Source organism: Cucurbita maxima, unplaced genomic scaffold (genome assembly GCF_002738345.1).
Source record: "Cucurbita maxima cultivar Rimu unplaced genomic scaffold, Cmax_1.0 Cma_Scf00132, whole genome shotgun sequence".
NCBI lineage: Eukaryota > Viridiplantae > Streptophyta > Magnoliopsida > Cucurbitales > Cucurbitaceae > Cucurbita > Cucurbita maxima.
In genome coordinates this window covers 155,207-180,675 of record NW_019272148.1, presented here as the reverse complement: position 1 = coordinate 180,675, position 25,469 = coordinate 155,207, and the positions used below count along the sequence as shown (strand labels likewise).

General features: G+C 37.8%; 1 long non-coding RNA gene and 1 pseudogene across 1 annotated transcript; both read left to right on the top strand.

Moving 5' to 3' along the window:
- The first annotated feature begins 1,748 nt into the window (after window positions 1–1,748).
- Window positions 1,749–22,822, top strand: LOC111473563. Its single transcript, XR_002715725.1, has 4 exons — window positions 1,749–1,759; window positions 17,567–17,576; window positions 21,649–21,650; window positions 22,687–22,822. It is a non-coding gene; the product is annotated as an uncharacterized LOC111473563 (long non-coding RNA).
- Window positions 3,310–4,826, top strand: LOC111473559 (annotated as a pseudogene).
- Window positions 22,823–25,469: the final 2,647 nt, after the last annotated feature.

The following is a 25,469-nucleotide window of genomic DNA, read 5'->3' as shown; positions in this document are numbered from 1 at the left end:
GTTTTAGGACATAAAACCCAACAAAAACTCGAGCAGGGATGTCAGATTACATTCCTGGTCTCAAGAAGATAATAGGGAGATAATATTCATCCATCACCCGGAGCACAGATCTCCTCATAGAGGCATCTTTGTAATTTCTTACATCATTCATTCCACACTTATCCATATTACCCTGCTCATATTTTAGTCATGCATATTTTCTTTCCAGCCTTGCATAATACATAAATAACATGGTCCTCGAAAATCTCAACATAGGGGCATGAGAGTAATTTTACCATAACGTACATTCAATACATACTCATAAAAAAATGCATTTATGAAGTCCTTAACATGCATTATCTAAACACCTAAGGTATGTAATGTTTGTATGCTAGCATGTCCTAGCGACCCTACAAGTATTACTTGTCTAAAATTCAAGTGGTTACTTACATAGATGATGTGTACCTTTCCGAGCTAACTTTACCGCGTGTTACGAGCTCCAGACTTCTTGAAATTTCTCTGGTATGTACTAATTCAAGAAAAATTAAGGTTAGTATAGAAATCATGACAAAAAACTAAAAAACGAAGGCCAAACAGGGAACTTTAGGGCCCTCGTGCACGCTGCACGCATCAGCCATATGCACTTAGGGGTTCTCACACCAGCATCATATGTGGAGAGTTCGCATAATCGCAGGTCTTTTGCGGCCGGGTTAGGCGCGCTTCGTGTTTAGCCTCTAGATTTTTGGTCGCGTGTGGTCCCTCAGATCATGTTTGGGTCGACTTGGTCTGATCTTTTACACTTCGATTCTCATACTGGGACTAAAAAGACAAGACGAAAGCAATTAAAAGAAAGAAAAAATTGAAATAAAACAGTATAAAAACAATGAAAATTCCATATAATTTTGCACAAATCAAAAACATACACAATGTTGTCAAAATCCAAAACAATAAAAACAAGTGTTAGTTCAAGTTATTTACAAATAGAGAACCGAACCGCATATAAAAATGTACAAATGTCAACTCAAGAAAATATATACTACACTGACGTCCTGGGTCGACACCTCTTTATGCAAGGTAGTTTTCAAGTATTCTCCCACCTCGACCAGTACTTGGAATGGAAAAGGGGTGAGTATAGAAGTACTCAATAAAGTGCCTACTTGTAGGCCTTCCTCGCATTCATTTCCTAATAGATTTCTATGGGCAACTCTAGGCACAAGAAAGTTTAGCTTATTCCTACAACTATGTGAGCTTATGTGTAGGTATTGAAGTTCTTGAAACAACCATCTTCAGTCAACTACTTAAGTAGTCTTATTTCTACACATAATAGAAGTACTAACCCTAAATTCTACCCGTCTCTCTTCAAGAATGCATTACAGAATCGCGACGTTAGCCTTGATCCATTTCTATACATCATAGAAACATTAATCTTAAAGTAACTACCTATGTAGTCCCAAATCATTCTTTAGGACTAGCTTATAGAATTGTGGTGTCAACTTTTGATTCGTCCCCTCACACACAATAGTAACTCAAATTACCTTAGAGGATCTAGTTACACATTTCTTACTACTAATAAGCCTATTAGGAGTTTTAAGTCATCCTCGTCGTTGAGGTCTACTAGGTTCTTTAGGCATTTAGGGAGTCTAAATCTCGTCTCTCATTTCCAAGATGTTGGAGACTAACACCTCAAGGCTAACCCAACCTCTGCTACTCTCATATCTATACCTCTAATCGCTGCTCATGATTTTATGGTGCTCAGTCTACTGGAAGTGTATTGGTCTAGGTCAACTCGAAGACTACTCCAGCTCTAGCACCCTTAAATTTAACTCGAAAAACTATTCAAAATATTCATGCATGCTTATTTGAGAGATATTCATATGAATCACCTAAGCACAAAATTCAAACCAAGCAACATTCAATTAAGTTTAACGGGAAGATAACATCCATCAATCACTCGGAACACAAATCATAATATTTCATTCTCCTTTCTAACACATGAAAAAGTATTAAAAATAGGCATGCAACTTAAATTCCCATCCTAAACATGCGTGCCTATCGCACCAAATCATCGGTTTCTAGCTTAGCCGATGTGGGACTTTCATCATCCAACGCCTCCCCTCGAACAAAGCACGCCTCCCCTTAATCTGGGACTTTCATCATCCAACGCCTCCCCTCGAACAAAGCACGCCTCCCCTTAATCGAGGCTCGACTCCTTTTTTCTTTTTGGAGTCCTTTGTTCGACATTCGAGGATTTGCCAATCTATTGGCACGGATAAGTTTAGGGCATAGCCCTGATACCATGTTAGACGAACACGACTCTCCACAATGGTATGATATTGTCCACTTTGAGCATAAGCTCTCATGGCTTTGCTTTGGGCTTCCCAAAAGGCCTCATACCAATGGAGTTAGTATTCCTCACTTATAAGCCCATGATCATTCCCTAAATTAGCCGATGTGGGACTTTCATCATCCAACATTGGACAATCCCCCAAATCATTGGTTTCTAGCTCGAATCTCCTCTCAGTTTCTTCACAAAAGTTGTCAGAATCTCACCTAGATCGACATATCAAAAACTCATGAATCTATGGAAAAAAATGAGATTAAAGACTCGTACATCTTACCTTATAAAACGCCTTGATTCTTGATGGAAAAGGTTAAATCAAATTCCGGAGCCGCTTAGACTAGTAGGTAGCAGATTTAGCTGCAACAAAGAGTTCAAGTACATCAAAACAGATAAGGAGACATTCAATGCATGGATTAATTCAAGTACAAAACAGATAAGGAGACCTTCAATGCATGGATTAAAGTAAGATTTAGAATTCAGACTTGAATTATTGTTCTAGTGATCTATTATTTTATTTATTTTTTATTTATTTTTTTTTTTTTTTGTACGTAAGACCATTCAAATGTGAAAGTTATGCAGAATTTGTATTACTGTGACCTGAGCATTGTGTTTGGCAAAGATCGTGCCACAAGATTTCGTGCAAAAACCTTACATATTAATTGAAAATATAATTCAAAACTACAGATTAAATAACTCGAACACCACAAACACATATCGATTAAATTCGGACTCGCACCAAAAGGAAATCCGATTTCGGCAAGACTTTGATCGAGATGAACAAGGAACCCACAAAATATATTAAAAAACATGCATGAGTGGATGGTTCACCATTTAGAGCCACAAAAGCACTTGCAAAATATAGTAACCACTCTATAATCCACCACGTTGCACTCTCTATTCCACGTGTCATTCACTGAAAGCCCTTCATCCACCTTTTTCTATAAACCGCCCTATAAATAACCTTCCAATTTTTAGTGTTTTCTGGGAGCATCAAAATGAGCCAACAACAGCCAAGAAGACCCGCCAGTGATCACCCGGAGCCGATCAAGTACGGCGACGTTTTTCCTGTTCACGGTGACCTTGCTCAGAAGCCGATCACGCCCGAGGATGCTGCGGCCCTGCAGGCCACTGATACCGCCCTCCTCGGCAAGACCGTCAAGGGCGGTGCTGCTGCGCTGATTCAATCTGCTGCTGCCAAAAATGAGATGGCTGGCCTTTTGGATCACGGCGGTGGCGATGGTGGTAATGGGTTGATGCCGACGAGGTAAGCATTACCCAGAGGGAGATGCCCGGGAGGAAGGTTATTACAGAGTCAGTTGGTGGACAGGTTATTATTTATTATTATTGAAACTTTTATACAAGTGTACATTGATTCCGACAATCTGTAACTACTCAATTTGAGTTAAAAATCGAATTGACTCTGTTCGTGACTCGGTTTGGTTTCAGGTTGGGTTGGGTTAATTATCCTGAAACCGAATTGACTCGGTTCGGTTCCAGGTTGGGTTCGGTTGGGGTTAATTTTTCTGAAACCGAATTGACTCGGTTCAGTTTCAAGTTGGGTTCGGGTGGGGTTAATTTTTCTGAAACCGAATAGACTTGATTCAATTCCAAGTTGGGTTCGGGTGGGGTTAATTTTTCTAATTTTTCTGAAACCGAATTGACTCAGTTTGGTTCCAGGTTGGGTTGGCATAATTTTTTTGAAATCGAATGGACTTGGTTTGGTTGGGTTTGAGTTAGTTTCATTTTTTCTGAAACTAAATTAACTCATTTAGTTTTGAGTTGGGTTAATTTTTCTGAAACCGAATTCACTTGGTTTGGTGACTTGATTCATTTTCTGGTGAGGTAGGTGACTTGATTCATTTTCTGGTGAGGTAGGCTTAAGTTATTTTTTTTTGAAATTGAATTGACTCGGTTCGAGTTCGGGTTCAGTTTCAGGTTGAGTTGGGTTAATTTTTCTGAAACTCAATTTACTCGGTTCAGTTTCAAGTTGGTTTGGGTTAATTTTTCGAAAACCGATTTGGGTTCGGGTTAATTTTTGAGAAACCTAAGAAACCAAATTTACTTGGTGTTGAGTTCAGAGGTCAAAATTCTATGAATCCAAATCCAACAAAAACTTGTATTTAAGTTTAGCATTTGGATTCCCCTAAGATTCCCCCAAATTAAATGGGATAAAATTCATTTTTGTCAATTTAATATCATTTAATTTTGACAATAAATAAAAGGTTGTGACGCAACACAGCGAGAGGGTTCCTATAGCGCCATTATCGACCATGAATCCACGGGAAGACGTTGGAGGAGGAGGAATCACGATCGGTGAAGCATTGGAAGCAACCGCTATAGCGGTGGGGCAGAAGCCAGTGGAATGGAGTGATGCTGCCGCAATCCAGGCGGCGGAGGCCAGGGCAACTGGCCAGATGAATATAGCTCCGGGAAGTGTCGCCGCCATCGCCCAATCAGCGCCACCACGAACGCTCGATTAACCCGAGATGAGGACAAGACTAAATGAAGGTAACTTAGCATTTCAAATTACTTTTCTCTTTGATATTGTCCACTTTAAGATAAACTAAGCTAAAAGCTTAAAAAGCTTAAGATCATTTTCTAAATTAGTTAAAGTTGGGAGTTAGGATGCTCGATAGAAGTTGCCAGTGGATAACCGGTTACGCCGCAAGATGCGGAGAAGGTGGCCGGAGCTGAGATGCGAAATGACCCGCTTCTCACGACACATCCTACGGGTGTTGCCGCCGCAAGATGCGGAGAAGGTGGCCGGAGCTGAGATGCGAAATGACCCGCTTCTCACGACACATCCTACGGGTGTTGCCGCCTCCATGGCGGCCGCCGCTAGGCTGAACGAGACCAACAACTAGGACCAAAAATAGAGTTGGTTTATGTGTATGTAATAAAAACATGTTTTGTTTTGTTTTCCTTCCAAACAGTGAATTGGAGTTTTGTGGTGTTTTAAGAAATTTGAAGCTTTAATTTCTTCTTTGTGTAATTATAATCACAGCCTCTCAATAGGCTAAATTAATAACTTGAAAAGTATCCAAATTTAACCTTAGAACTTTTTCTCTTTATACGATGATGGTTAGCCTGGACATCATCATTTGAGACGGGACATCATCATTCGAGACAGAGGTTAATTTGTGAACTCTCTCATAAGATTATATAGTCACCCAAGTCGGGAGAGGAGTGACCTCTGAATGCTTGCCATACTATGTTTACTGTGTGGTTTCACGCCACACTTTCCCCTTCTTACGCGCTACACTATCTGGCCTACGCCAAGCACGACAGTACCTATACTACTACCGCTTGGTAGGACGTTGCTAGCGCTAAAGGCATATCGAAGGAGATAGGAGTTAAAGATTCTAGTAACACCATCATATTGTTAACTACCGGGTGAGCTATTTTAGTCGTACTATGATGTCATGGAGGTCTACTATGTTCTTAATGACGTCTAGGCAATTTAAATCTCATCTCGTGTTTTCAAGATGCACGAGGTTAGCTCTGTGAGGCTAATCCAATCTCTAGGTGCAACAAGTCTAGATCTGTGATCGCCGTTCATGATCCTTGGGTACACGGTCTACTGGAAACGTGCTGACCTAAGTTAACATGTAAGTCACTCCAACTATAGTTCCCTAATTTTAATTTGGTTCACCCATGCATGCTTGTTAGGGAGATATTCCTATGGTCATCTAAAACACAAAACATATAATCAAATATCAACTTGGTCCTAGTATGGTCATCTAAAACACAAAACATATAATCAAATATCAACTTGGTCCTAGTATGGTCATCTAAAACACAAAAAAATATAATCAAATATCAACTTGGTCCTAGGGCAACTTGGTGGCTTTATGTAGACTTTTGGCTTCCCTAAACTTGTTTGACTCATCGAATCTTTCTTAGTCTAGAAACACTATGGTCTAAACCCTCTAACCGTTGTTCACGATCTTAAGATGCTTTTTCTATTGGAGGCGTCCTGATCTAGGTCATCATTTAGTTGTCAAATGAATTTTCATCATCTCAATAGCTTCCCGATAAAATCGTAACTAAGGGAATCATTTTATTGTGCAAATGTTTCACGTTGTGAGCCAATATCCTAGTAAGCCTCTCTTCATAAGATAGGTCCTCCGGGGTGCCTTATGTTCTACAACGTGCGTAGGACCTGAGATGTACTCCCGCAGCATTGAGACGTGGATGACGTTATGCATGGCTGCAAGGATGGGTGACAACGCTAGTCTATATGCCACAGGCTCTATCCTCTCTAGGATCTGAAAGGACCTATGACTCTCGGTCTCAACTAGCCCTTCTTTCCAAACCTCAATACCCCTCTCTTAATGGACGATATGATCACTCACGGTAAACTCGAGGTCTTACCTACGAGAGTGCATAGCTATTATGTCGGCTCTGTGCCGTTAATATTTTTCACCTCATCTTCTGCATTGTTGCTCTCATGACCTACACGAACTCTAATCCCAAAAGTTGTTGTTTGCCTACCTCTTCTCAGTATATCATAGTTTGGCATCTACGTCGGCATAGAGCATCAAATTCTACCATTTGGATGGTCGCTTGATAATTATTATTATAAATAAATTCCATAAGGAATTGGTGCTCATCCTAGCAATATGTGAATTCTATAACTCGAGCCCTCAATATCCTTCAGGATTTGGTTCAACCTCTCAGCCTACTCATTCAATTGAGGATGAAAAAGTCGTATTAAATCTGAGTTTCATTCCCAACACGTTTTGTAAACTCTTCCAAAATTTGAGGTGAACCTAGCATACCGATATGCCATGACGAAAAATAGGCACATCATACAAACGAAGTTTCTCTCTAAATTATAATTGAACCTACCTGTCTACTCGTTATATGGTCTTACCTGGAATAAATTGAGTGTTTTTTTGTCCATCTTTCCACGACAACCTAAGTGTCATTAAAACATTGCTTGGTTCGTTATAATCCTAAGATAAAAATTCATGCTAACATATTCCCATTTCCACTTGGGTACGTTTATCGACCGTAACAACCTTACAGGACATTGTCTTAGGGCCTTATCAGCTGATTTAATTTCTAGCCACTAGTAATTAACTTTCAAGTCCTAGTAAATATTTGTACTTCTTGGATGGAATGTATAAGTCGTACTAAATCTGAGTTTCATTCCCAACACGTTATGTAAACCCTTCCAAAATTTGAGGTGAACCTAACATTCTGATATGTTACGACGAAAAATAGGCACATCGTACAAACGAACTATCTCTCTAAATTATAATTGAACTCACCTGTCTACTCGTTATATGGTCTTACACCTGTCTACTCGTTATATGGTCTTACCTGGAATAAATTGAGTGTTCTTGGTCAATCTTTCCACGACAACCCAAGTGTCATTAAAACATTGCTTGGTTCGTTGTAATCCTAAGATAAAAATTCATGCTAACATCTTCCCATTTCCGCTGAGGTACGTTTATCGGCAGTAACAACCTTACAAGACAATGTCTTAGGGCCTTATCACCCGACAAATCAAGCAATGACTCATGAACACCACGATGTTTTTCTTCATTTCTAGCCACTAGTAATTGACTTTCAAGTCCTAGTAAGTATTTGTACTTCTTGGATGGAATGTGTAACGACCCAAAATTTTTTACTAAATTTAAGGTCGCTGCTGTATACGTACCATAAACATTGAATGCGGAAGACTTCATTTAAATTCCATAAAACATTACCTTTAACTTAAAACACAGCCATGAACTTACGTGTTTCGAAAACATCTTTAAAACGACACAACAAAAGACCCGAAATAAAATAAATAAGAGTTTAAGTTTAAAACATCCTATTCTAGCCTAAGTCTAAGAAAATAAATACCATTATCCTATGCATATGTCATGATCTCGAGTTGCGATGTCATCGTCAGCCGTACAGGAATGTCTTGCCTTAACTGAAAAATATAGTAGAATATGGCTTGAGTATTTAAAGAAATACTCATGACCCCACTATTGGGTTAAATGCAACAATCACATGCAATGAAATGATGGGACCTATCTTTCGTTTCGTTTTCCTTACGGTGCTGTCCTAACGGGTAATCGTGGACGTGTACCATATACTCTACACACAGCCCATTATCCGGTGGGCATACTCTGGGAGCCCCTTATGCCGGGACTCGTTAAAACTAGTAACCGTCACGGCAGTGCTATGCAAAGCATAACGATCGTTGTCCTGCCATTGAATGTACACGTCCGTACCCTCGTGATGGGATAGGGGTATCCCCCAGATGCATGAACACACATAATGCATGAGATCCCCACTACTTCTACATTTATCATTAATGAACATAACCCCCCCTGTCACGTTCCACGCTTCATGTCCTTCTCATTTTCAATTTACGTTTCATACATATTCCTATCGGGGTTATGATTCCAAACAGTTTACCATATTTCATGTCATACAATTCATGTTGTTTACATTCAAACATTCCATACAATCATGCCATAACCATTCAAGAACAACATATTGTTACATGCATTACACATCACCTCAGACTAAACAGCAAACATAGCATACATTCACGTTCACATGACTACGTACTTAAGCACAATAATCTAGCATACAATGTATCATATCATAAACAAGTCATAACGTAAATACTTCATAGTCATATCGTTCTCTAACTTACCATAGCCTTAACGTTTTTATACCTATCACAGACATATCATTACGTAACGTACCTTAGTCATATCATCACAAGAACGTATCCTAACCCTATCATTCTATCAATCTATCACAAACCTATCCCTTTCCACCCATAACCTAACCGTATTCTTTCATCAACGTTTTATGAACGTATCTTACTCCTATCATTACATTTCGTTTTGTGCATCCTTCTCGTATCCTATCTCAAACATATCCTTGAGCACATCCTACCATAATTATTATCATATAATCCACATATTATAACATAACATAGCATATAGGAAGCATATCGATCCGCAGACAATTCACACATATCAATATATATGAGACGTGCAGAACCATTGGGCACGTGTCAATATCAAATATAACCATGCCGATAGTAAGGTCACTTACCTGGCTCACTTAAGTCGTTGTCACAAATATATCTTTAATGAAAGGTCGATTCTGTCCTTTGAAATCTGAGTCAACCTATATGAGCTCATGACATCAGTTTTAAAGTTTGAACTCTATAAAATTATTGCCCTAATTTACATTAGCCATAGTAAAATTGTGATATTTTATGTTAGACAAAATTAAATTTGAAGGAGCTCACTTGCCTATGATATTTCCTGTTTTATTGTTAAATATTGTTCAACAAATCTTTCCTCAATCTCCTCCCTCTCTCTCTAATTATTTTGTAAATAGTTTTTCAATTGTGTAAACAGATATTATTGGCCAATTGTTTGGCTACAATCTTTTAGTTTATAGACCTTCTAATTAAAATTTTATTGAATCTAACCTTATAACCTTATTTCATATAACTTAAAATGCTAACAAAAATCTAATCAATTGTATATGGGATCTAATTATTACATTGTTAAGATAAGAAAGAAGATTTGATCCTAAATTAATTTCTTATAACCATAACTATAAAGGAAAAGGATATCTCAAATCTGCCATCTAATTATGTTGAAAGCCATTTTACTTCTTCTCAAATGTGACTGTTGTTTTTCTATTTTTTTTTTTTCCTTTTTTCAGTTGGCTTAAAAGCAAGGTGAGGAGGGATATTTGTGGGAAGGGATGAGAGGTGGGGAAAGATTTATTATTATTATTTTTTTTTTAATTTTAATTAATTAATTAATTTATTATTATTATTATTTTAACTATTTTTTTTTATAAAGTTTTTTTATTTTTTTATTTTTTTTATTTTTTTATTTATTTTTGGGCTATTATAGAATGTATAAGATGGACCGTGGGTTGTAGTCAAGATCAAGATCTCTTCATCAATACAAATGGCTCAATCTTGTTTGTCAACTAGGTCAATGCTGTTGGGATCCTCGAAGAATCTTGTATAACCTCCAGTAATAGTCAGCAAGCCCCATAAAACTCCTAACTTTGTGATTGAAGTCGACCTAGGCCATCTCATAACAATCTCAATCTCAGTTGGATCTACTTTGATCCCCTTATGTGATACCACATGACTTAAGAAGACCACTTCTTGCAACTAGAACTTGCACTTCGAGAACTCGCCTTGCGATTGGTGTGCTCTTAAGACGGTAAGAACTCTCTTCAGGTGTTCCTTATGATCCGCCTCCAACTTAATGTATGTTAGTCTACTGTCAGAAACAACAATGATGTCCATATCTCTTAATAAAAAAAACTTAGACTCGTCTATTTCTTAAACTTTGCAGGTCATTGGTCAGGCCGAAAGACATAACAAAAAACTCTTAATACTTCATCAAAAAGTATCATGACCTTTATAGTCCTTAATGTCTCACCAATGATAGCTTTGTAGTTCCTTTGCCTGTGACTAACTTAGGCCCTCATCATATCATGACACCTGGCCACGTTGCTCACTTGAGCATTGATACTCATAATTATGGACTATTTGGGTAGTAGATAATCATTTCATAAGTTTTCTAGTGTTCACCTAGGATAGCTTCTAGAAGTCTCATGGTTGACCTTATCAAGCCTTCCATATAGTGATATCTCATTACTGGTTCATTCTAGTACGTCATCCTCTCAGGTCTTTAGGATCGTCTCAGGTCTTTGGACACGATCCTAGAGAACTTTCTATAAGCTCTAATGTATTGGTGGCTTACTTTTCCTTAAACTGTCATATGCTTCCTCTACAGGGAAGTATTATGTCTTGTTAACCCTACTTGTTTGCTAGCCAAAGGTACTATCATCGTTAAGGTGCTTCCTGATTCTTGTTATTTAGAGGTTATGTGTCTATTTTTACATGCTTCACAATTATTTCAAACACACTTATTTGTGTGGAACGGGATTTTTTGTCTTCGTAATCTAGATAACCTATTCGAAGATAGGTTTCCATCATCTCGGCACCTAGTAGTACCTTTTTTAAGAGCAGTGATAAAGTGGGCCATAGCTCAACCCTATTATTGTTGTCCCCAACTCCAAAGTTTACCGGTCAACCATGATGGTTCTACATCTTTGACTTTGAAATGCTTGTCCAATCATAAGGAAAGCTCATAATGTGGTCATATAAACCCAAAACCACGTGCAACTACTAAGCTTGGACATTTCCTCTAAAGTCCACATCATCTAGTCATCTCTTGGGAGATCTTTCATCGGGAATGTTCATCACCTCATCACTCATAAATGGCAAAATGTGTCTTTTCAGGCTCCTAAGAGTCCATAACTTGAACTTAGTCTTTAAAGTCTCAAGGTTGGTGAATCTTATTTCTCGACATGTCAACTTATCCAAAACCCTCTAGGGGAAATGGTCTGCTCGTGAGGTGCTTAATTCCTCTAGAGGTCGCCATTGCCTAAAATAACTATATTGTTTGGGTCTACTACGTGATATGCATGAATGTATGCTTGACTGCTAGAATTAGGGTCACGGGAGGTTGGATCATAGATACCTCCTAATATGGTATCAAGTCTTAAGGTACTTGTGCCCAAATCCATTGGTCAAATGTCTCGCACTCTATGACATCATTTCTCTATCTTCCTAAGGCCAATCTTCCTTCTCCATTCTCCTCTCACCCTTCCTAAGACCAATCTTCCTTCTCCATTCTCCTCTCACCTTCATCTTCGTATATAGACACTATAACTCATATCCAACAGTCTTATAAGGTTGTTCACTCTTTAACATCCTAGAACGTTATCGCAACTAAATACCTCTTTCTATGTAACAATATTTCATATGCTACTTTACAGAGTTAGACTACATACATGGTCTCAGCAAGGTGTGTCGTCGAGCTAAGTTAAATAGGTGTACGACTCTCTACCCTAATAATTACATAACCTACAATTCTGCTGCTTCGATACCAACCTGTCACTATTCATCTTTTGAGATTTCGAAGACCTTCACTTAAAAGATGAAGACAAAATCAAATATAATGTAATATAATATAAAAATAGGGTAAAGTTTAAATTAAATTCAAGCAAACAACGCCACAATTAAATAAAAAAAATAAAAAAATACAATAATAAGATCGTGTTGTCCAGATTTATTACGAACAGATAAATCGGTTTGGTATACAATTACAAAATGAAATAAAAAATAGATGAAATACAAAACCGATGCTTCGATATAACTCCCTCAAAAACTGCCTAGCTCTAAAATACTCCCCACCTCAACTCTATATTGTGAACTTAAAAAATCTCAATAACTCTCGTATTCATGCGGTTTTGTTACTATTTTCACAACCCAGATAAACACCAATTCAAAGTTAAATGAGAACACCTTGCTTGCTACTTTCTTCTTCTTTTAGTTTTTCTAATATAAACCAAGATGTTTCCGGCGTGTAATATGAATTTCGAAAAAAAATGTGAAAATATGTCTTTCAAATTGCCACACCATAAACTCCCGTTGTAATCTGTTTTATTAATGTATCTAAAGAGGTATTTTTTTTAAGGTTACATTTACCTCGGAACTTTAAAGGGTAGACTTGAAAAATTCGGTAAAGAAGCCTTTGCCTTTTTTTTTTTTTTTTAAGATAAGTACTAAATTTCTTTGCAATTCTATATAGTTTAGGTGACATGTTTCGCATCATTCAAGCTTAATTTGACGTGTTCCTATCTAAGATAATCTTAATCTTACTTTCTCTTAGAGTGATTTCTTATCGTTCTAAGGTTTTTGGATATGTTTAGATCTAAAGATCTTATTCTTCTGTATGGTTGTTAGATCAAATTCATTTTAGCATTTGTGAGCTACCGGGAATACGTATCACATGTTCTTAGCATCAATGTCTTATCCTTTTTTTTCTTCTTTCCCTTTTCATGTTTTCTTCAATTATCTCGATCCAAATTTGAACAAACTCGTCATTCTACATTTGGAAGGGATGGAACTTCTTTAGGCATATTGAATATGTGAGCTTTCATTTGATCATGTGGCGTCCATGTGACCATGCTTTCGTTGTTTCCCCTTTTTCCTTTGTTATTACAATAAAGACTCTATTTTTAATGTATGATCGAACTGTTAAATTAAGCAAAGATAAATATACTCCAAAGTTCTTATAAGAACCATTTAAAACATATAGTAACACTGGAATTTATGAAATCATAAAACATATTGTAACACCGGAATTTATGAAATCTAATTGGAACGGATAATACTTACTACAATTCTATCATCCAAATCTAAATTCAAACTAGCTCTATCATGGGAATATGAACCAAACAACCTAACATGTCTATCTAAAATATCATAAATAAGATTCAACGTGAAAAATGTATCTAGAAGAACACCATTCTATGGTCTCCACAACAAAAGTCGATATCCAACTAGAGGTCCCTTATCTATACCTGAAAATATATTTAGAAAAGAATTAGTATTTAAAAATACTTAGTAAATGACCCTATTGTTGTGGTTAAGAAATGCAAACATATGCAATATACACCCTAATTGTTGGAATCCAACTCTTTGGGCCAATTTGGAGCTCTACTTTCATTTTGTTGGTATAATTGGATGCACAACACTTCTTTACACTTAATCCATGTATAACAAATGGACTCTGAATCGACCTATAAACCAATTGAAATGACCTTGAACTGGCTCAAAAATAAGTTGAACCAAAAATTGAAAGACCAAACTGAGCCCGTTGATATTTAGTAATAAATTATAGTTTACCATATATATTATATTTGATATTTTATTATAAGAAAAATATCTAATATTTGCCTTATTACCATACAATAGGTATCTTTCTATTTATTGTTACTTCCATTTATTACTATTTTCATATCCTTGTAATTTATTTGATTATAAATAAGATAACTTTCACACCATTTAGGTGTGGTGGATTAATCAAACATTCTTATGGTATCAGAGCCCTCTCGGTTTAACAACCCATATCCTTTCTTTTCAAGGGCTTTTGAATCCTCTAATCTTCTCCTCCACCACTCCTGTTGGCTTTGACGCCGCAGGGGCAGTGTTCATGGCTGTCGCAGCTGTAGCTGATTGATTACTCTTCGGCTCCACCCTATTGACCTCCAAATCACTTTTCGTCATATTCTATACATACAACCTCACCTTTTCCAACCCAATCTGTTTTCCCCTTGGCCAATATAGTCTCTCTCATTTTCTTCCCAATCAACCCTTCATCTTTCATAAAAACCCTAATCTCAAGATCCTCATCAGTGTTCTCTTCAGAAATATACGGAATCTCGACAAGTCCATCAAACTTTTGTAGAGATTTACTTTCGGAATCTGGGTGCCGCACTGGCCTATTCGCCAACCAAGTTGCCGCCGCCCTTCCTGCCAAAATTGGCTCCTTTGCCCAATGTGGCAACTCTTCCGACTGCCCTTCTCTCCAAAATTGGCTCCTTCGCCCAATGTGACGACTTTTCAGACTTCAGCATTGTCTTTGTCCCTTGCTCTAGGTTTCCTCTTCTACTCTTGGGGTTAGACATATTCTCACCAGAGCCAAGGCAGCATCGTCGCTAAGCGACAATCTCTCTTCATGGGTTAAACATATTTTCGCCGAAGCCAAGGCAGCATCGCCGCTAAGCGGCGATCCCTTTGCAATTTTCGATGGTCAAGAAAGTGTTTCTCTACGCCTCCTCTGAACCAGGTTGTTGACATCTTCACGAAAAGTGTTTCTCAACCTCTTTGAATTTTTTCAGATTCAAGCTTCACGTTCGTTTAAATCCGACGCTTAGCTTGCGGTGGGGTGTTGAGGATATTTAGTAATAAATTATAGTTTACCATATATATTATATTTGATATTTTATTATAAGGCAAATATCATTATCATACCATAGGTATCTTTCCATTTATTGTTATTTCCATTTATTACTATTTCCATATCCTTGTAATTTATTTGATTATAAATTAGATAACTTTCACATTATTTAGGTGTGGTGGATTAATCAAACATTCTTATAGCCAATTGGACCTCACTGAAAGCGGAAACGGCAGCATGGGAGCCAATCTAAGGAAGAAGCTTTATGTAATAGCCCAAAATAATAATAATAATAATAATAATAATAAATAAACAAATAAAAATAATTATAAAAAAATATATACGTCAAAATAATAAAAATAATAATAATTCATAATTAAATAACTAAAAAGGATTACTTAAAAATAAAATTTACCCACCTCTCTCCACTAACCTCTCCTCCCAACCCCACTCTCTTTCCTCAACCCCACCATATCACAGTTCATAAAAAAAATAAACGGAAAAAATGTCTGAAAGAGTAAAATGGTGTTTCAACAATGATATGATGCAAATCTATTGTAGAGATTTTGGTCTGTTTTACCCACCTCTCTCCACTAACCTCTCCCATCAACCCCACCCTATCACAGTTCATAAAAAAAATAAATAGAAAAAAATGTCGGAAAAAGTAAAATGATGTTTCAACAATGATATGATGCAGATCTATTGGAGAGATTTTGGTCTGTTATTACGTTAAAATCTTATCTCAGATTTCCTTTTCGTTTATAGTTATGGTTATAAGAAATTAAGATCAAATCTTCTTTTATATTTTCATATTTTACTATATCATGTAATAATTTGATCCCATATTTAATTAATTAGATTTTTTTTTTGTTAGCCTGGGAAGTTATAGGAAATAAGGTTAGAATCAATAAAATTTTAGTTGCAGATCCATAAATTGGTAATATAGTAGGCTAACAATCTATTAAAATTGGCAATCTATTAAAATTGGCCAATAATATCGGTTTAAAAATAAATATAGAATTAGAGGAATATCTAGTTAGACGAACACGACTCTCCACAATGGTATGATATTGTCCACTTTGAGCATAAGCTCTCATGGCTTTGCTTTGGGATTCCCAAAAGGCCTCATACCAATGGAGAGTGTATTCTTAGATTATAAACCCATGACCATTCCCTAAATTAACCGATGTGGGACTTTCATCATCCAACATATCTTATTTACAGAATTAAAATTGTTTACTGAACTGGAACTGAAAATCTATTTAGAAAATAATTACAAAGAGGGAGAAGGGAAGATTTAACATAATTTAAAAATAAAACAGGGTTTTTTTATTTGACCTTGTAGAGTTTTCTTATTTGACCGTGTGATCTTCAACCCATTTTGTGCTTCAATAGAATTAACGGGAGTCAGTGCTATAGCTTGTTTCCAATACTCAGCTGCTTGATTGAACCAAGCCTCCGCAATTTAATTGAAACTCCATTAAATTCTGTCTAACAAGAAATATCAGAATTTTAACCATGTAAATTAGAGAAATAATTTTATAGAGTTCAAACTTGAAACTGATGTCATGGGCACACATAGGTTGACTTGGATTTCAAAGGACGGAATCGAACTTTCATTAAGGATATATACGTGACAACGACTTAAGCTAACCAGGTAAGTGGCTGACCCGTCGTAGGTTACGCGTTAATTGTTGTATGTTGGCACGTGCCCGTGGATTTGCACGTGTCATTGAATTGTATGCCAGTTTAATGTGCTTAAGTGCGAACTCATGTGAACGTGAATGTATGCTATGTATGCTGCTTTGTTTGATGTGATATGATATGCATGTGACGATATGTGGTTCCTGAATGATTATGGCATGAATGTACAGAATATTTGAATGTAAACAGCATGAATTGTATGACATGAAATACGGTAAACTGCATAGAAACATAACCCCGATAGGAATATGTATGATAAGTAAAGAAATGAAAATGAGAATGACATGTAAGCATGAAACGTGACAAGGGGTTATGTTCATTAATGTTAAATGTAGGACTAGTGGGAACCTCATGCATATTGTGTGTTCATGCATCTGGGGGGATAACCCTATCCTATCACGAGGGTACAAACACGTACATCCAATGGCAGGACAACGATTGTTATGCTTTGTATAGCGCTGCCGTGACGGTTACTAGTTTTAATGGGTCCCAGCATAAGGGGCTCCTAGAGTATGCCCACCGAATAAGGAAAGTGGCCCAGCGGTGTGCGAACTAGCTGGTGAGCCCATACTCGCACGTATGGGCTATGTGTAGAGTATATGGTACATGTCCATGATTACCCGTTAGGACAGCATCGTAGGGAAAACGAAACGAAACGATAGGTCCCATCATTTCATTGCATGCGATTGTTGCATAACCCCGATAGGAGGTCACTTATTGAGTATTCTAGAAATACTCAAGTCTCGTGCTACTTCACTTTTTCAGATAAGGGCAAGGCACCCATGTGACATCGACGGCGGCATCATACACCTCGGGACCGTGGCACATGCATAGGGTAGTTGTTTTTTTTTTTCCATTTCCTAGTCTAGGTTGAATTCGGGTTGCAACATTAGTATAGATTAGTATAGGTTGAATTGTATTTGCATAATAAACCTTAGAGTAGTATAAGACATTCATTTAGTTTTGTTCCTTTTCCTTTATTTCAATAATGTTCTTTTCCTTTCTTTCCGTTGTAATCATTTTCTCTTTCACGAGGTAATAAAAGGCGAGTGTAAGTCGCATTTATGAACCAGACTCATTTAATGTATATTTCGTATTTTAAAGTATAGTAATAACCTTAGATTAAATAGGTAAAATTTAGGTTCGTTACACTTAAGTTGAGGATGAGCTGCATGGGAGGCAATTGGACGCGCACCTAGGCTAAGTCGTTTGCTACTCAGCTACCCTCTATGCTGGTGGGGTTGGAGCTAAAGCCAGAAGGCCTGAAGTCTTCTGGTGGGCTGGAAGCTATTGGACTAGGCTTCATGGGCTACTAAGCGTAGGCTTGTGTTGTGTATACTTAGTTGAGATGTGATGATTGATGTGCTGGTGGATAACTTTGTCTAGAGCCAGACCGATCGACCTAACCCAACTCGACATCGAAACTTGTGGGCTTTCTTCCCCTTCACCCGAGAACTCAACTATACACTTCCTCTTCTCTTGTGTCACTTCAACGATGGGAATGAGCTTCCAAGGTGGACCTACGACAGTGAAACTCCTAAACAAACATGTAACACAAGCACGTCGAGGAAGAATGAGAGATAAGACTTCGTATTTTTACTCGATTTTGTTTTTTTTTATTAGGAGTTAGGTTTTGAAAATGAAGTAAGTTGATTAAGCTCATATTTCATGAAGTAAATCGAAGTCAATTTAGACCGGAAATAGGAGTTAACTCTTGGTCAAGAATGTAATTATAAAAAAAATTAGCCAATTTTAGATTTGAATATATATTTTTGTTTGAAATTAATTATAAGAAAAATATATTTGGGATGTTAAATTAAAATTTTACAACTTATAGGAAGAAATCATATTGATTCGAGTTGGTAGGAAAAGTTAAGAAAATTCAAAGAAATTAGAAATAAACCGTGAAAATGAGATCTAGAATTTGACAACGTATGAAACATGTTTGAAGGAGAAGAGACACGTCAGGCGCGTATAAGGCCATATATCATAATCATAGGTGATATGAACCAAGACACCAATCATGAAATATAAATTTCAAGGAAGATGTGAAGAAAATGTGTTCAAATTATCATAAAATGTGGCAATTCATGCCACATTAAATAAAAATCAAACTTTATTTATTTTAGATGGTTACAAATTTTGAGTGAATGATAAGTTAGAGTTATAGTATTTTAAGACTGTTTATTTACTCTAAGGTTATATTTACATAATGACTAATTATAATAATAAAGTACTAAACTTACCATTCTTAAAATGCCTCATGAAGGTTAAGAGTTTTCATTTTGAGACTATAAATCCATGTATGTAGTTTTGTAAATTAGACTTAGAAAATATAGTAAAATAAGCATTTTTGCTTTTCAGGATTAAATTTCTTTACAAATCTATATAGTTTAGATTGCATATTTAAGATCATTCAAGGTGGACATGATCGATCTTGCTTGTGAAGTGATTAGAATCTCAAACAAGTAAACAAGTGTTCTTCTTTAGATATTTGATGAACAAGGTAATTTGAATCTTACTTTCCCTTGGAGTGATTCTTTAGCAGTAAGAGTGTGGCATATTTGGCCGAAAGAAAAACATGTGCCATAATGTTGTGCATGGAAAGGAAATAAAACGAAAATAATATGTTAGGCAGGATTTGAAGGTTGGTAGACCACGACTCGATAACCTGCATGCGACTCGGCCACCTGACTCGATACAATGCACCAACCAGCTTGTGCCACATGTCACCATGAAAAAATTTGGAGAAAAACCTTAACGTTGTTGAGGCTCAAATGTAGGAAGCAAGAGACAACTGACCAAACTTTGTCGCGTAGACACGTGCGCGTGGAAACGCGCGTAAGACACCTTTAGGGCACGTGAGATAGCGTGTGGGTCTACTTTTTCCCTCTATTTGAACATTTTTTGTCTCAGTTTCGATACTCAACATAATCTAATTTGAATCAGAACCTACCAATAAATTTTCAGGAAATTTGGAACTTCCAACTAGCGGAAAATCAAGCTTCTAAGGGCACATTGTAATCACATAGATTTTAGGCAAGTAATACTGATATGGATCACTAGGATGAGCTAGCATTTGAGCATATCTTGCGTTAGCCGATTAAAATATGCATGAGTAGGACTCAGATTGAGCAATTTTGAATGAAAATAATAGGTATAATATGGAAATCATGAAAAAGCCCCTAGAATGAGAAATTGAGTTGTATACCTTTTCTAATGGTTTTCATTGTATTAGAATGGAGGATGAGATATTGTAATTTGTGCTCTGGGTGATTGATGAATGTTATCTCCCTATTGAGCTAGCTTGAATGTATGACTTATGATTTTTTTGCATTGGGTATTTGTGATTGATAGGAATATCTCCCTCATAGACATTTATGAACGAACATAATATGATTTTCGTCATTTAGGTGATCGATAGAAATACCTCCCTAGCAAAACATGCATGAATGAACCAAGTTAAGCTAGTTTTAAATATAGGAGTTAAGGTTATATTGTAACCCGCATAAGTTACCATATTTCACCATTAACTAGTCATTTTAATTTGGAGGTTATTGATATTTCTCATTTACTAGCTTATTTTAATTTAGAAGTTGTGTATCACATAGGTTAAGGGTGTAAAAGCTATATAAAACCTTCTTGGTGTAAAGGCGGTATAAAACCTTCTTTTTCTTTGATTAGAGATATCAGATTTTGGAATTAAGAAAAGAATTTCTATTTTAGCTTTGTTGAGAGCTAAGTTTTTCTTTTACAAATTCTTGTGTTTAGAACTTGCATGATAGAGTTATTCAAGTGGTATTGATCAAACCTCTTGTGGAGCGATTCAAATCACGAGTTTATAAATGAGTTTTCTTTACTCTTGATCTTGATCATCAAGGTAATCCGTTCCATACTTTCCCTTTGGTTGGTGCAATTATGACCCATATATGTATATTCAACAACTTCTCAGCAAGTGGGTGATCCATCTCTCGTTCACAATATTTGGTATCAAAGCCAGGATGCCGAAATAAATGTCGTCACCACACAAAGTTTTCGAAGGAGATATAACGATGAGAAAAAGCAGGAAGGAGAGGAATGTAACACTCCAATACCCATTACTCACGGAGAGTAACTACGTGTAACGCGAAAAAAAAAAAAAAAAAAAAAAAAAAAAAAAAAAAAAAAAAAAAAAAAAAAAAAAAAAGCTAAGTCAATAGAGAGGCAAAAATGTCATTTTTTCCCAGCCATAATAGGGGTTCAAGGAAAACCCCCATCAAATCTCTTGCAAAAGAAAAATAAAGTTAGAGAGAAAATTGAGAGGAAACAGAAAAGAGTCGTCATGAAGTTCATCTGACCACCATCGGAATCCACCTTCAAATGAGACTTGTACAAGGACTGAGAGGCTAGCGAGGCCGATGCTCCGTCAAGATCCAAGAACGATGTGTGAGGTAAGGTTCTAAACGACATTTTCATACCTGAGTTTTTCCTATGTGAATCGAGTCCTAAAATGTTGATTTATTCACCTAGAAACAACTCTACACCCGATCTCCGAAGAAGTTTGGGAAAAATCTCAACCCGAAGGTGGAGATTCGAGAATCGTCCGAGAACGGTAAGCGAACTTCTGACGCTCTTAACTCGACCGATAAATAAGCAAAAAAAATTACGAAAAAAATACCTGAACGTAGCCCGTAACACGATCTAGAACCTTACCGAAGAAATCATATCGATCCGAACTACGAATCAAAAGATATGAAAATCAGAAATGGTACTCTATGTTACGGATTGCAGAGGATAGAGAAAGAGAAAAACAAAAAAAAGTCGGCCGGTGAGCGGTAGAGGGCGGCGCGACAGGCGCCGGACACGCGTCGACCGTCGGCTGCAACAACACAGCTCCAGTGAGACGATGACATATGTCGCCTGCAAAGCCTGAATCGAACCGCAAACTTGAGCCGAGCTGAGCCGAATCGGATCGGCCGACTCGCGACTGCGCAGAAGCTACCACGCATGGTAGGCGCGTGTGTGGCCTACAACTGGCGCACTTCCGCGCGTGTGGATGGCGCACTGTCGGTGCGTGTGCAGCGTGAAACGAACGTTTTGGCTTGTTTTCCCTCTGTTTGTGATAACGCAACCCTAATCCTCAGCCCAACGATTCAAACTTTTGTTGGAGCAAGAACCCTTGAATCAAAAGTAATTAACACCTCCTTATACGAAATTTGGATCAACCAAGAGATAAGGCTAGAATTAGATTACCTCTTACGATCGAAGATCGTGAAGCAAGATTAAGAAACCTTGTTCTAAATTGAGTCACTTCACAATCTAACTTAGATCAAGGCTTGATTGAATGGCTCGAGTGCAATTCTACCACAAGAATTGATTGAAACTTAGAAATGGCAAATATGATGCTCGAATTTCTAAGGGAAACGTCTCAATTTGATATCTGAATTTCATTCATCCACGAATCTGTTTTTTACATAACATATTGTGGGTATTTATAGTTTCCCGACAAAAGACGTTTGTGGCTGGGATTCAATCCTGATATGTTTGCGGACGGGATTTATTCTCGATCCCCTTTAATCTCCACAAAGAATAAGTCAAATTGACCATTTGACTTTTACATAATTTATGAAATTAAACATAGTTTTTTTTTAACAAATGTTGATATGCTTAAGTGGTTAATGTACATATTTTTTTGAATTTTCATGACATTTTTTGAATCTTCTTGGCAATAGGTCCATTTGGAACACCGTGATTCTTATCAGTTTGCCCGATTGTTGTCCCAATTCCAGTTCTAATACTGTTTTATGTGAATAGAGACCTAATTTAAGAAAATCAGTATTTTTGGACGCCTCACGGGCATAGAAACGCTAGAAAAAAGGCACGCGTCAACTAGGTAAGTCACCACCCGGTATTTAGGAAGAAATACTTGTAGGATTCGCTTGGATTGCATGCATGCTAGTACCTTTGCCTTAGATTAGCTATCCATGAATGAGATTAGTCAGATTGATTGTTATGAGTGTATTGGGTGAAATTATCTGAGTGTTGCTCGTATGCTTTAAGCTTCCGTTGTACGTATGCATGCGTTTAATTTATGTTGGAATTGTGTATTTCGCGTTCCGGGCGCTTGATGGATGAGTTCGTCCCATTGAGCGCGAACTTCGTGTTCTGGGTGCTTGATGGAGGCCATCGCCCCGTTGAGTCGGCGTGCCTAGTTTGCATGAATTATATATTATGATGTTAGACGGTTGCATACACATTCTGTTATTTGCTAGGGCCCATTTCTATGATAAGCCTAGGGAATTGCTATTAGGACCGATACGTTGCTCTAGCCAGACTTAACCTTCCCCTAGGAACTTAGCGGATTACCACGAAAACAAGGTACCTAAGGAGTGTTCATTGCTAGGGTGAGAACGATATCTATAGCTTCATGGGAGGACAAGGGTTCCTAACCAGTTCTTACTACTCTTAGCCATTTCGCATGGGAAATGTGTCCCCACGTCGTACAGCCCATTAGCTGCATGGAAACGGGTTGGGTCGCTCCCCCATAGGGGGACTATATGGGCTTAGGGGTATTTAGCACACCCCTAGGCTAGATACCATGTAGTCCCAGATAGCTATGTAGAGGTAGTGCCTCATAGAAAGTTATCGACCATATTAGCTTGGCGTAAGGAACCTCTAGAAGTCTAATGAAAGGACAATGAACCGGTAAAACCCAACGGGCAAGCTCCAAGGGGCTAAGATTAGAACCAGATATCCTAGAACCAAATTAGGAAACCGTGGGAACCTGTTAAGTTAGGATGCGAAGAGAGCCTACAAGTAGGTGGCTCACTGAGTATAATTTTTTATGTTCATCCTTGCTATGTTTTCTTTTTTCAAGAGCGTGAGGCGTCGTTCAAGGGGGAGCGTGATGAAGATGGGGATTATCATAGAGGAATGGGTTGTCCCGGGGCGTTGGTCTAGTCTTTATTTTGTATTTGCATTCTTTTGAAATTTATTTCCAAACTGTTAAGTGTTCTGTTAGTTTTTCGTGCAAAAACTTTATTGGAATTAAAGGATTTTCTCTATTTCATATTTAAATCACTTTGTGCATTCGTGTGTTGTCATTAGTCACGGTCCATAGTAAAATATTGGGTCGTGACAAATTTGGTATCAGAGCAGTCAGGTTATAGGTCTTGTAGACATTTAGGATAGAGAGTCGTATCCTCTATGACATCGCTCGTCAAACACATGCTGCTCACAATTAGATATTGACACGTGATGGAAACATACTGATAAAAGTCAAGCTAGTATTTATAAAGTATACCATGACCTACTATGGCATTATAACCACACATTACCTAGGAGATGTGCTAAGAATGAATTGTAACCATAGTTCTTTTTCTGTTGTGATAGAAAATGGCACCAAAGAGACGCGAACCATATGTTGGGCCCGGACCTAGAAGGGGAAGAAGAGAGGAAGTTCAGGACACTTCGGTTCCAACACCTGAAGTGGAACAACCTGAATTTTAAGAGGAGGTTGGAGATACGCCCCAAAATAGCGAGGGGACCGTACCATAGCCATCAAGAACAAAAAGACGCCGAAGGAAGGCCAAGGCCTGAAGGCTGCTCGATACACTGCCTACTATTCCCTTCTCCAAGGAGGTCCCATCGGTTCCAACCACTTGTACAACAGTCCCACTAAACTTGACGTTAGCCATGCCCATAGCAGAGATGTTTCAAACGTTCATGATGACCTCGATGGAAAATTAAGCTCTAACGAACTAAATGATACAAACTATGATGTTAATCAGTCAGTAGGGCAAGAGGTCAAAGATTCAGGGACTATGACTGTGGAGTCCTGCTACTTAAGAGATTTCTAGAGGCATAAACCGCCTTCCTTTGATGGAGGCAAGGTGGATCCATTGCTGCTGAGAATTGGCTAGAGGCCAAAGAAACAACCTTCCATTTTATGAACTGCCCGCTAAAGTATGAAATCCATTGTGGGACGTATATGCTGAAAGGAGAGGTGCACTTCTAGTGGAAGGGTGCTCAGAAGATCATTATACACAAGGAGAGTTTATTACCTAATGCCAGTTTAAAGATGCTTATCTCCACAAATATTACCAAATCACTGCCAGAGTGAAAATGCAGACATCATTCCACGAATTGAAATAGGGAGATAGGTCAGTGAAGGAATATGACTTAGAGTTCAGTAGGCTAGCAAGGTTTTCTCCAGTCTATGTTAGTTTTGATGAGTTGAAGGCCGAACGATTTATTGCTGGCCTGAGGGAGGAACTGAAGGGGAATGTGGCATCCTAGTCATCCTTCGTCTATGTGAAAGCCCTTCAAGTGGCGACCCTTCTCGACGCGTCCTACACCGACAAGCTATAGTTGGGAACAACACAATCATCCCACACTGCAGCCCAGGAAAGGGATAGACTATAGCCACCCCAGAACTGGTAGACCGCCCTGTGGCCGCACTGATAAATGAAGAAGAGCCCCGGTACAGAACATGACCCTTTGTTCTAACTGTCGGCGTCCTCACACGGGGGAGTGCAGGGCAGGAATAAACGCCTGCTGTTGATGCGGCCAGGTAGGGCACTTTGCAATGGATTGCCCTTAGAGGAACGATCAGCGTATCAACCGACCTGCAATACAACATTAGAGGGGCCAAG